This window comes from Stegostoma tigrinum, chromosome 11 (genome assembly GCF_030684315.1).
Source record: "Stegostoma tigrinum isolate sSteTig4 chromosome 11, sSteTig4.hap1, whole genome shotgun sequence".
NCBI classification, from domain to species: domain Eukaryota; kingdom Metazoa; phylum Chordata; class Chondrichthyes; order Orectolobiformes; family Stegostomatidae; genus Stegostoma; species Stegostoma tigrinum.
This window is the reverse complement of record NC_081364.1, coordinates 77,747,119-77,759,455: the sequence shown is the minus strand read 5'-3', so window position 1 is coordinate 77,759,455 and position 12,337 is coordinate 77,747,119. Positions and strand designations below refer to the sequence as shown.

Here is a 12,337-nt window from a genome sequence, read left to right as displayed (position 1 = left end):
GCCCTGTGTGTGGGAGGGGATTCACATCATCATCCAGCCTAAGGTCACATATGCCGACTCACACTGGAGAGAGACCATTCATCTGCTCTCAGCGTGGGAAGAGCTTCAGTCAGTTTAGTCAGTTACCCAGCCTCACTAAACATCGATGTGTCCACAGCGGGGAGAAGCGATTCACCTGCTCCATGTGTGGGAAGGGAGTCACCTGTTCTTCCCACCTCACTTATGACAGGCCTGTCACACTGGAGTGAGACCATCGTCTGCTCAGTGTGTGGGAAGGGATTTATTAAATCAGCACAGGTTCTGATACACCAGCATGGTCACATTAGAGAGAGACCGTACACCTGCACTCATTGTGGGAAAGGATTCACTCTGACATCTGATAGTCAGTGAACACGAGTCATCCACACTGGGGAGAAACATTTTACTTGCTACGTGTTTGGGAAGGGATTAACTCAGCCCTCCGATTATTGTGGATATGGGCTTATTCTCACTGATGAGAGACCATTTAAATGCTTTGACTGGGAGAAGATCTTTAGAAACATCAATGCTTTGATGAAACACCAGCAAACCCATTCTATCAGAGCCCCCACCCCCCCCCCCGCCCGCCCACAACCCCGTCTCAACACGAATGTGGAACAATCAACTTCTGAACCTGCTCAGAGCTGTCAAGCAACGCTGTCAATTCCCTCTCCTTGAATGAATATTAAGCTTCACCCAGACTGAAACTTCTCCCACTCTCCGATATCGTTGAGAAAACAATTTATCCTGATTTCATGCTTTTCAATTCTGGTGTGAAATTAGTGACTTGCAGCAGCTGAAAGGAGAGGAAGTGAACCCAGGGAGGGAGCAGAACCTGTTCAGTCAAGAAGTGATGAACAATTAGATTTGATTGTTTTGAATTTTTAACCTAAATTCTAACCTAATAATAATAAACATGATCTCATTTTGCGGGATCTAAGAAAGGGAAGATTTTCAGACAGAAATCTTGAAACAACCATCATGTAAAAATCCAATGGAGCCACTGAAATAGGTCACAAGTGAATTGTTTTGGGTTGAAACCATAGATCAAGAAATGTCTATTTGTTTCGAAAGATTTGAAACAACAGTTTGTCTGGAAAGGTACTGATACATTTGTACCCAAATGAGAGTCTTCCAGTGAACTGATATACCTTCACTTAGTCTTACAGCTGAAAGAAACATCACAACATTCACAGCGGGAACTTAGAGAGACACAAGACCTCCTATAATATGGATAAATTATGGAAATGCTTGGACTGTGAGAAAGGATTCCATTCCTTGTTGATGCTGCAGTTTCATCAATGCAGTCACACGAGACTGAGACCTTTCACCTGCTCTGAGTGTGAGAAGGGATTCCTTGATTCATGTGCTCTGTGGAAACACCAATGTGCTGCCATTGGAGAGAGGCCGTTCACCTGCTCTGTTTGTTTTTTATAGATTCATACATAGTCTGAGAGCGTTGCTGGCTAGGCAGCATTGATTGCCCATCTCTAATTGCCCAGAAGGTAGTTCAAATTCAACCACATTGCCGTAGGTCTGGAGACACATGTGGTGCAAACCAGGTAAGGATCACAGTTTCCATCCCAAAAAGACATTAGTGAACCAGGTGAGATTTTCCAACAGCCGACAATGGATTCACAGTCGTCATTAGATTCTTAATTCCAGATATTTGTTGAATTCAAATTCCACCGTCTGTATCCATACAGGGAAGAGACCATTCAAATACTCCAAGTGTAGGAAGCGGTTCAGAGATTCATCTGGTCTGCAGGTACACGAGCGAGGTCATGCTGGGGAGAAGTTATTCATATGTTCTGAGTGAGGGAAATGATTCATTCAGTCATCCAGTCTGTCGAAGTAAAAGAAAGTTCACAAATGAACTGAAGAGTTGGATTTTGCTGTTAATCTGCATTATATGTGCTGCTGGACAGCACATTTCAAACAGACAGTATCTACTGTCTAGAAAAACAAGTGAAGCAGCTACGAGGGACAGTTAGCATCTGCATGCTCTTCTCCATACTGCACACCATTCTCATTAACAGGATGTTAGAAAGGGAAGATTTGCAGACAGAAATCTGAAAACGACCATCACATGAAAACCTAATGGAGTCACTAAAATAACTGGGACATGAATATCATAGTCTTCCATACTGGCTGTTTCTTTACTCTCAGTGATTTTAAATCCTGGAACTTCTCCCAAACAAATTTGTGGGTGACCCTACACCTCAAAGACTGCAGCCCCAGAAACCACCATCTTCTCAAGGAGGACAACTGGGATGGGCAATAAGTGCTGACCTAGACAGTGATGCTATATCCCATGAATTGATTTGAAAATGAGGGAAAATCACATCCAAGACTGAGCCATGTTCATTCTGACAGTGAGTTAAGTGGGAGGGACAGAGGGTTTCCTTCTTCTGGACTGGCCGGTCTCAACACTTTGCTTCCAGTGATGCTGATGTTGTTTAACCTGAGACCGCACATTCCAAAGGAAATGATCCCCAAAAGCCGATAAAGTAAATTTATTTTATCTTGGATAGGAAACAATGTTTCCCTCACCACTCCAATTAGATCAGAAGTAAATAAGTTTGTCTTTGTTCCACTGAGTCTCCCGTCCAATCAACTCAATTAGTCTCCATCAATATTTATGCTCCATATCCTCCCCTTTCATCTCTGCCATCGGCAGATCCTTCTATTCCTTTCTCCCTCAGGTATGTATCGAACTTCTTAAATATATTCCTCTGTTCACCTCCATCTCACGCTCTTGAAGTGAGTTGCACATTCTGACCTCTCATAGGGAAAGAGATTTCTCATGAAATCACTATTGGATTTTTAAAGCCCTTCATCATTTTAAAGGCGTCAGTCAGATCATCCTTTAATCTTCTCTTTTCTGGAGAAGTGCTCCCCAGTCGTGCCTGAGGATTACATGCTTTCAGTTCTGATCATGTCTTTTTGAACCTGTGTGACATAATTCCGGAGCGTCTATTTCCTTTGACCAAATGACAATGACAAATGTTGACAGTGCTCCCAGTGGAGTCAAACTTTCAAATCAAATAATTGAAATATAATTTTCATCCTTTCAATTCTATCTCTTAGAAAGGAGTCCAAATATTTACTGTGCCTTTGCAGAAAGATGTTAAGTTCCTAGAGACGTTTGAGACTGGAATTGCAGGAATGTCATCAGGAATTCAGGACTTCAGTTGCTTAGAGATACTGGAACAACTGATCCTGTTCTCTTTGGATCTTATACCACCTATCTTCTCCTCTATCCATCTTCGGTGCGCCTCCCCCTCTCTCCCTATTTATTCCAGTTCCCTCTCCCCATCCCCCTCTCTGATGAAGGGTCTGGGCCCGAAACGTCAGCTTTTGTGCTCCTGAGATGCTGCTTGGCCTGCTGTGTTCATCCAGCTCCACACTTTGTTACCTCGGATCCTCCAGCATCTGCAGTTCCCATTATCTCTTTTAAAATAAATTTGTTGGTCTATAAACTGGTGTGGTGTGATTTCTGACTTTGTCCGCTCCAGTCCAACACCGGCACTTCGACATTCGGGGATTGTTCAGATTGTTGAGGCCCACATCCATGGCTCAACGGATCAGCATCAGGATGTAAATTAGAAAAGATGCTGGCTCGAGACCATGTGCTTCAGTTGCTTTGGTCAAGCAATTAAGGCTCCAATTCCTTCAATTTAACCCACGCAAAACACACCCATCAAAGATTCTGTCTTCCTCTGCTCTACACAGAGTGAGACAGAGACAAGTGGCAGGAGTTGGCCCCTCTCTCCAATTTCCTGCTGCCAGCAGAAAGTGGCCACTGCAGCTTCAATCAGCGGCTTCCTGCCCATGCCTGGGACACAGTTTACAGAAACTCATTCCGCATGAACGGTTCTTCTCGTGTGAAAGGGGCGAAAAAGCTTTTGCTCAATTTGACAAGGGCTGCAGCAGATTCCCCCTGTCTTTAGAACATTTTTAAGCTAGTCTTTAAATTAGAAGCAGCAATATTTTGTGATGAGAACAGCAATATATAATGAACTCTGCTCCCGTTTATGGAATAATGTTAAAAACAAACCTTGTTTGAATAATGAGGGACCACTGCTGTAAGGCAAATGCAATAACGGCTACACTGCAGAATATTATTCTTTACACTGTCTTGCTCTATTATACACAATCTGTTCAGTCATCTATTACACTGCCGTTTCTAATGCATGAGACCCTCTCTCAGAGGACACCTATTCCTGCAGTGTTGGGTCTATCGTTTGGTGATTCGCTGAGTAACCGTGAGTTCATTTCTTTCTGGGTCCTGTGCGAAATTTCACTGCCTGCTGCATCCAACATCCAAAGGAACTCTTTAAATGTTGTTTGAAGTTGTTTCTGATGCAATAGTATTGACGCCAACATGTCATTTCCTCCAACTGCCAGAATTGCATTTGAAACATTACATTCCTGTTTGTCCTTCCGGGTATTTCAGAAAGGTATTTCGGAAGCAGCTGATGTGAGGATGGTTCCATTTTGACAGGAAGAATGAGTTGGAACAGTATAAGTTGCAGAATAATGAGGAAACAATGGGGCAGTAATACGGACAGGGGAGCGGCTGAATGATTCCTTTCTTTGCTGCAAACAGAGTCTGATTTTGAAGTCCGAAATTGAACAACATAAGTCAGGCGGGTGAAATCCTTGCTTTCTGGGGGTTGGTCTCTCCTGACGCCTCTGTCACTTTTGGCAGAATGTGCTTAATTGCTTCCACTTGAAGGTGAAAATAAGGTTCCGTTCCCCGAGGAACTGAATCTCAAACTTCAGTCCCATTTATTGTAGCTTTTGAGATTAAAACATCACAGGGAAAATATTGTTGTGATCAACCCTTGAACCATCAGAGCATACAAGGCTACAGGCCAAGTGCTGGAAACTGGGATTGATCGGCCGATAAAACCTCACTGATTTGATCATTCCGGTAGACAGAAAAAATTCATAAGCTATGTTATTAAGAAAAAATGCACATGCTTCTGCCGTCATTCCTGGTGGTCTGGTGGTTAGCGTTTGGCAGTTTCACCTCGGCAGCCTGTGTATGATACCTAGTATGAAACCAGGATTGTTTTTTTTACCGACAGGGACAATAGCAGAGGTAAAGAAATTCTGATGGGAATCCTTCTGAATATCTCAGAATAGTTAATGTCCCCAAGAACATGAACTTCAGTGTCCCAGCCTCTTAATGATGGGAATGGTGCCTGAACTGTCTCTGTTCAGTCAGACAGTTCACTCGTCATTCTCCTTTGATTTCACTTCCCAAAGAGATTCTAAAGATTCTTGAAGCTGAGACTGGGTGAGTTGTTTTGTTTCCTTACCATTCCCAGTAGCTGCAATGACTGGGTCAGTGGGTCTGGGATACTAAAAGCTACTCATGAGAAACTTGTGGGACAATTTCAACTTTCCTTTCTCTGATGAGGCTGGGACGTGGGACATTCACCGATCGGAGACAGAAAGTGTTCTGATTCTTGCAGAAATTCAAACGTCATCACATTTTCAGAGCAGTGAGAAAGCGTAGCCAGGAGGTGAAATAAATTGCAACCATTGGGGTCAAGCAAGGTAGAAGTCAAACCTACAATCTTCTGCGTAATAATCAGGCACGTTATCCCCCGCACCACTGGCACCCAGCACACACTGCCCTTACACACTACTGTTCTAGTGTTAACACGGACACATGTAGCAACAGGTGGCATGGTGGCTCACTCGTTAGCACTACAGCCTCACAGTTCCAGGGACCTGGGTTTGATTTCAGCCTCAGGTAACTGTCTGTGTGGAGTATGCACCTTCTCCCTGTGTCTTTGTGGGATTCCTTCCACAGTCCAAAGATGTGTAGGTTAGGTGCATTGGCCATGATAAATTGCCCGTAGTGTTATGGGATGTGTGGGTAGAAGGAAGATTGGTCTGGTATGATGCTGCCAGGGGCAGTGTGGGCTTGTTGTGCCGAAGGGCTGTTTCCACACTGTAGAGAATCTAATCTATCATTCATAATGTGGACAGCCAGTAAAGATGATCACTATCACTGCTTCAGATTAATAGCACTGACTTTGTGATGCAGCAAGTTTCATGGACAAAGAAAACACGTTTGTCCTCAGGGTGTGAGAGCTCAGCTATTCCATGCCATTATAAGTGTTCAAATAAATCTCAATTCCACTTTACTACTTTTCCTCCACAACTTGAGGAAAACTCGAGCCTGTCACAACATTATATATTCCCATTACTTTTCGTCTAGATTACTTTAAATGCCTGTGTCTATTTGCAGGAAGTTGAATCACATGAAACGAGCGAAAACGCTCCACCTGCAATTAACCTAGTTTGTCCCTGCATTTCTCCCTGCACAGGTTTCTCACTTTACAAGTTAAATGTTTGTAGCATTTTTCTTTATAATTGAGACATTTTCACCGACAGATCCTCCACCAGTTCTCAAACATCTGTGCTGCCGAAAACTATGTTGCTTCCAATTAAAATTGCTGAGTACCCTTTCAGACAGCCTGATGCCCTAACAATCCCTGCTCCATGTCAATAAATGCTGCTCCGGGTGAGGTTGGAGCTCGCAGCCTCGGCATTTCACGCGCCTCTATACCATCATAGAAGGACCGCGTGCTCACCGATTGTGTCATTAGAGCCACAGAGTAGCTCTGCGTGCTCATTGCCACCTCCATTTCTGGTTGTATATTCGCGGCTGTGCCATTGAGTCTCTCTGGTTCTGGGTCTGGGAGCTGGGATTAAATGGCCTTCTGCAGCAGTGGTTACTTCCTTGTATGAGCAAACTGGTGCTGAAACCGACGTTAATCTACATTGCTTTTTGAAGTGTGCATTTTCAATATTTTCCTGCACTATACACTGAAAGTGTGATGTTGTGAAATCTCAGCCTTGAACAGACTCACTTACTGACTCTCCCACAGCCTCTGGGTCACCGAATTGCAAATTTTCGCTCCACTCTGAGCTTCTCACATCTCTATTCCTCATTTAGCAAGTAATCCCACCATGGAAAATTCATTATCTACATTCTAAAATATGAACGTAATGTGGAAAATGTGGGTCCAGTGATGGAATTGGCCAACATGTGATAGTTATATGAAAGTGTAGAGGCCTGTGAAATACCCGTTATGAGTTCGAGCTTCACGTGAATTAGCTCTTAATGACATGGGGGCAGTGTGCTAAGAATACGGCTGATGTTGAGCAAATTCAACTTTATTAGAAAATGTCAATTTCTGTGGATTGGGGAATGGTTTTTTTGGTGGGAAACATCTCAGTTATCAACAAATATCCAGCATGTATTAAACACGTACAGAAACATCAACGCAGAGTTTCAGCTCGATCACCTTTCTCACGTGGCTTAACCTGCATAGCGTTACCCCCGGGAAAAGAAAAGGGTTGGTTTTTTTTTAGCCTGTTTCATATTATTCACTTTGCTGCCAATTGGCAGAATCCATGACAATAATGAAAAAGAATTAGATTTATCTCATTACACCGTTTCTCATTGCATTCAACTTTTGTCGGAATTCATTGAATTGATGTGCTGCTGAGAAGAACAGAGGCTGGAAAATACGAAAACCACTGAGACTATTTGATGGAGTTCTTCAGCAGGATCAATAAGCATGAAACAGATGCAAAAATCATTTCAAATGTGGTCAAATCTTCAAAGCACAAGATACAATCAGAAATTGCATCTCCGAGAGACGAAACACTTCCTGATTATTAGCGTATAATTTTATTTTCCAATTGATAAAAACAAAGTTCTGTTCCCTTTATAATGCTTCACGGAGAATCGTTTAGCACATATTTCAAAGCCGTAAGAATTTTTATTATCGATGCTACTCAACCACACACGCTCACGAAATGTATTTACATCTAAATTTCCTTTACGCTATTTTTAAATCCTGCTCAGTAATTTCACCATTTATAATGCTTCTGATCATCTAATGCCACATCTTCTAAAACCACGATTATTTTTATAAGTAGCTTTAATCAACCATTCACATCTGAAGTTATTCAAAGTCAAACTGATTCCCCACAACACCAACCCCCCGAACTCGCCATCCTCACCATCTCTCCCACCCAGGCCCAGCCACAGACTCTCTCCCCTTGTTAAATTATCTATTGTATGTTTGCTTATATGTCTTTCAAAATGTTCTGGAATCACTGACTACCTTTGTTTCTGGAATATTGTTGCGGATTTAAGTAATGCTCTGACGGGAAGAAACTCTGCTCCAATATTTCCTTTATTATTTCGCGACACTTGTGAATGTCTTCCCTCTCTGACTTCGATTCGGTCGCAAGAGGGAATTTTCCACTTTTTTAGAAACTGAACCTCAAGTCTTCTGGCAAATCACCATTAGTTCACTTCCTAAGTTTCTCTGAGTCAGTTAGAGCATTTCTGACTGACCCCACGTCTGGTGAATATAATCCTGCAAACTTTCCACCACCCTGATAAAACCCATATGTGTCCTTTCTAATGACATTATACCCCAGTAAAGTCCATCTGCATCTTTTTTTTTCTAATCCGATAAGGTTTTTGCACAATGCTCCAAGCGAGGCTGAACTATAGATGTTACAGAAGTTCTATGATCTCGATCACCTCACTGTGGGGCTGCTTTTACTTCCAGTGCTAACTGGGTAAAGACAGTGAATACCTTCGCCAAAGGCAATCGTGGATCTGAGATCTAAAATTTACGAAACAAAACTACCCGACTTATTGTATATCATCTCTCCATATTCGTGTCCCCTTTTAACATCACTTTGTGCTTCCATGTCTTGAATTCTACCTAATTATTCGTTTATTAATTAAGACATTTCCCTCAACTCATTGTTCTAAACTCTGTGGAGCACTATATAGTCGTATGCTCATGGAACATAGACATCTCGTCCCTGGAGTGAATCGAATGGACATTCCTGATGTGGCCTCGGAGGCAAGTATTTCCTGCTCCAGTTCAGGGAGATCATTACTGCAACGACCTGCATTTGTGCGTTCATTACACCCATGGAAATTGCTGTAATACTTTCACATTGAGCTTTTACAATCTGATTCTAGCAAAGGTTGACATAAATGCTGCATTTCTCAGTGTCATTTTCCTGTGCATGGTAGCCTGTACTGTATCGTGTACAATGACGTGCTAAGTTGTCTGAATGCACCATTCCAAATATTTCAAACAATGGTGGTTCGTGTGTACCAAACTGATAGAATGCAGTAGTTTAGCAGCACCTGGCCATTGTAAAGATGTGGTGGCTTGTGGAAAGGGACTGATCTCATGAACTGGAAATCATGAGTTTAATTCCTGCATCTAACTAGCATTGGTTGTTAATTGCCGAACCAAAGTGTGTGCCGTTGCCAACTGTTCGATTTTAAGACCATATCATTCCATTACTTCTCCATTTAAAGCAGTCCTCTCCCTTTAAGTCACGGCACAGCAACAATCTTTGGTGATTCTAATGATGGTAGAAATTGGCTAAGCCAGATTGACGAATGTAGTTTGAATAGTGAGTTGATGAGGTGTTATTGGGGCAATGTATCAGAACAATACTTTCCAGCAACAATAAGACAGTAGGGTATCTGGTAATATGCAACGGCACAGTGTTGATTGATGACCTCATGGTGAAACCACCCCTCAGTAGAAGTAACAACAGCGTGACTGAGTTTTATATTTAGTTTGAGGAAGGGAAGGTTGGTTCCAAGATGCGCACTGTAAACCAAAGTGAGGAAAACGGGAACAGTACGAAGTTAGGACCGACTAAAATAAAGTGGAAAATTAGGTTTAAGAGTGGGTCAGTAGACTTGTAATAGCAAACTTTTAAGGAGGTATTTCAGAATACTCGAAAATGCTATATTACAGTCAGAAAGACTTGAAGGAAATGAAGCACCATCCATGTCTCAGGAAGGAATTTAAAGATAAGATGTACTTGAAATTAAAAAAAGTACTGAATTCCCCAAAGATATTCATATTCAGACATATGCACATAGGCCACATTGTTTAGGGAAGCATGTTTTATATGCCAGCTTTTCCTTGCCACTGTCCGTTCTGAAGAAGCGTTGCTGGACTCTGCCTTCGTGATGGCACTGACACCATATGACTCTTTGTGACATCCCTGTAGAAGATCTAACTCTAACATGTGTTATTATCAATCTACATTTTAAAACTGAAATCTAAATCTGTAAAAATTAGTTGTAGTGTTGCTTTAAATCTGACTAATTTAAGGATGCTATGGCCATCCAGACCTGAGTACTGACAATGCCTGAGCCACAGACCCAGTACAGCAAATAATGCTGATCTTGCAAACGGTGATTTCGGTAACCACACGCCCTGTGCAATGTGACCTTTATGCCTCTGCCTAAGACTTTTCACAACCGCTCATCTGCACATCCTTTTCTTACTATCATCTGCTTGTCCTGCTCATAAACTAAGCTTTTCACTGTACTCTGGCACAAGTGACAACCAATTATATCCAGCGATGATGCCAGTTGTGCTGAATTGTCCAGAAATTTCTGCTTTAATTCAAAGAACATGTTCCATTTTGTTCGTGAGACTGCAGCGAGAGTGTAATTGTCCCAGAGGGCATCCAGAGCCAGTCCTTCAAAGGGGAGGTGATGGTCCAGCGGTATTATGGTTCGACTATTAATCCAGAGGCCTAGATAATATGCTCAGCACCCGGGCTCGAATACTGCTGTAACGGATGGTGGAACTTCAAGCTACTTTATTAAAAACAGCTGATGACGACCATGAATCGATTATCAGGAGAAACCTGATCTAATTCACTCATGCCTTTTAGGTAAGGACACTGCCATTCTTACCTAGTCTGGCCTATGGGTGGATGCAGGCCACCGGGGAAAAGGCATGGGCCTGGCCAGCAATAACTTCATCCTGTTAATGTTTTTTTTTAAAGACCAGGATATTGTCTGGACTCGAGCACTTCCTCAGTGAAGATAGATGAGTGAGGCTAGAGCTGTTGTGTTTTTCTGAGAGCAGAGAAAGCTTAGTGGAGAAACTGATTGACGTGTTCAAAAATATGAAGCTTATAAACGGAAAATTGGAATAAACTTTATCTTGTTGAAAAGCATGAGTAACCATTGACATAGATTAAAAACAAGGCACAGAAGGGTTAGAGGAGATTTTAGGCACATGTGTTCTCCCCCAGAGAGTTGTGGGTATCTGGAATTCACTGCCGAACGTGTGGTTAAGCGAAGAATGATCAGAACATTTTAAGAGTGTTTAGATAATCAGTTGAAGTGCCAGATCACACATGGATAGGAGTCAGGTTTTGGAAAATGGGATGCAAAAACAGAAGTTGCTGGAAAAACTCAACAGATGTGGCAGCATCAGTGAAGAAAATGCAAAGTTAACGTTTTGGGTCTGTTGACCCTGCTTCGAAGACCCGAATAAAAACGGATGCCTGAAGAAAGACACAAAAATAATGCACAAGAGTCAAACTTCTGTACTGCAAAAACGGAACGCCTGAGGCTCTGTGGTGCAATGGAGAGCACGTTGGAATTCTATATCAAATTTAACAGTGCTATTCAAAGGTTGTGGGTTCGAGTCCCACCAGAGTCACGTTTTAATGAAAGTTGCCCATGCCCTATTGCTGACCAGAGGAAATTCGTCAGATTTTCAGGGCAAGCTTTCTGGGAATAATACCGTTTGAAAGACAATCAGACCAGAATCTGTTGCTCACCTGAAAAAAAAATGCGAGTTCGTGGTGAAGCTCAACTGGTTTGTAACAGCAACGTTACCTTCCACAGTTGGCAAGTTATTTTCGAATTTTTTTGATGGTGGAAATCGATTAAGTTCTGATTCCCAATGGTCCACAAGGTTATGTGGACGGTTGGGGAAAAAAATCATTGAAATGTTCTATCGAATGGTGAGGCGTGTTCACATTTTCAGCAGAAAAGAGTACTAAATAATAACGTGGTGAGGACAATGTGAATCAACAGCACTGAATATCAATTCATCAACTTCACCACGCCCCTCTCACAGCTGGAATATTCCAGCGTCAGATCAGGCTGTGGAAGATTAAAAAAAACAGTTTCAGTGCGTTTCTGTGTTGAATAAATTAGTAACATTGTGCAATTTGGGATTTTGGAATTGTCCACTCTGTGCAAAATGTGGATCAGTAATATCTGTCCGGAAGAGAGGTGGTCCCAAGACTGAACCTGAGGACAGTGCTGTGCACCCACCTCGAATCTGGGAAACAATTCCTCACGGACAATGTTATACCCCTGCTCCCCTGGAGCTTTTTATTCCATCGGCTGCAAACCCTCGCAGAATTTAATTCAACAGATGTTGTCACTGAGTAATTTCTTTACATGTGTTCAGCT

At 42.3% G+C, this 12,337-nt stretch overlaps 1 non-coding gene across 1 annotated transcript; it reads left to right on the top strand.

Moving 5' to 3' along the window:
• The first annotated feature begins 11,481 nt into the window (after positions 1-11,481).
• trnar-ucu (transfer RNA arginine (anticodon UCU)) lies at positions 11,482-11,573 on the top strand. The gene is given in 2 exon segments: positions 11,482-11,518; positions 11,538-11,573. It is a non-coding gene; the product is annotated as a tRNA-Arg (tRNA).
• The last annotated feature ends 764 nt before the right edge of the window (positions 11,574-12,337 follow it).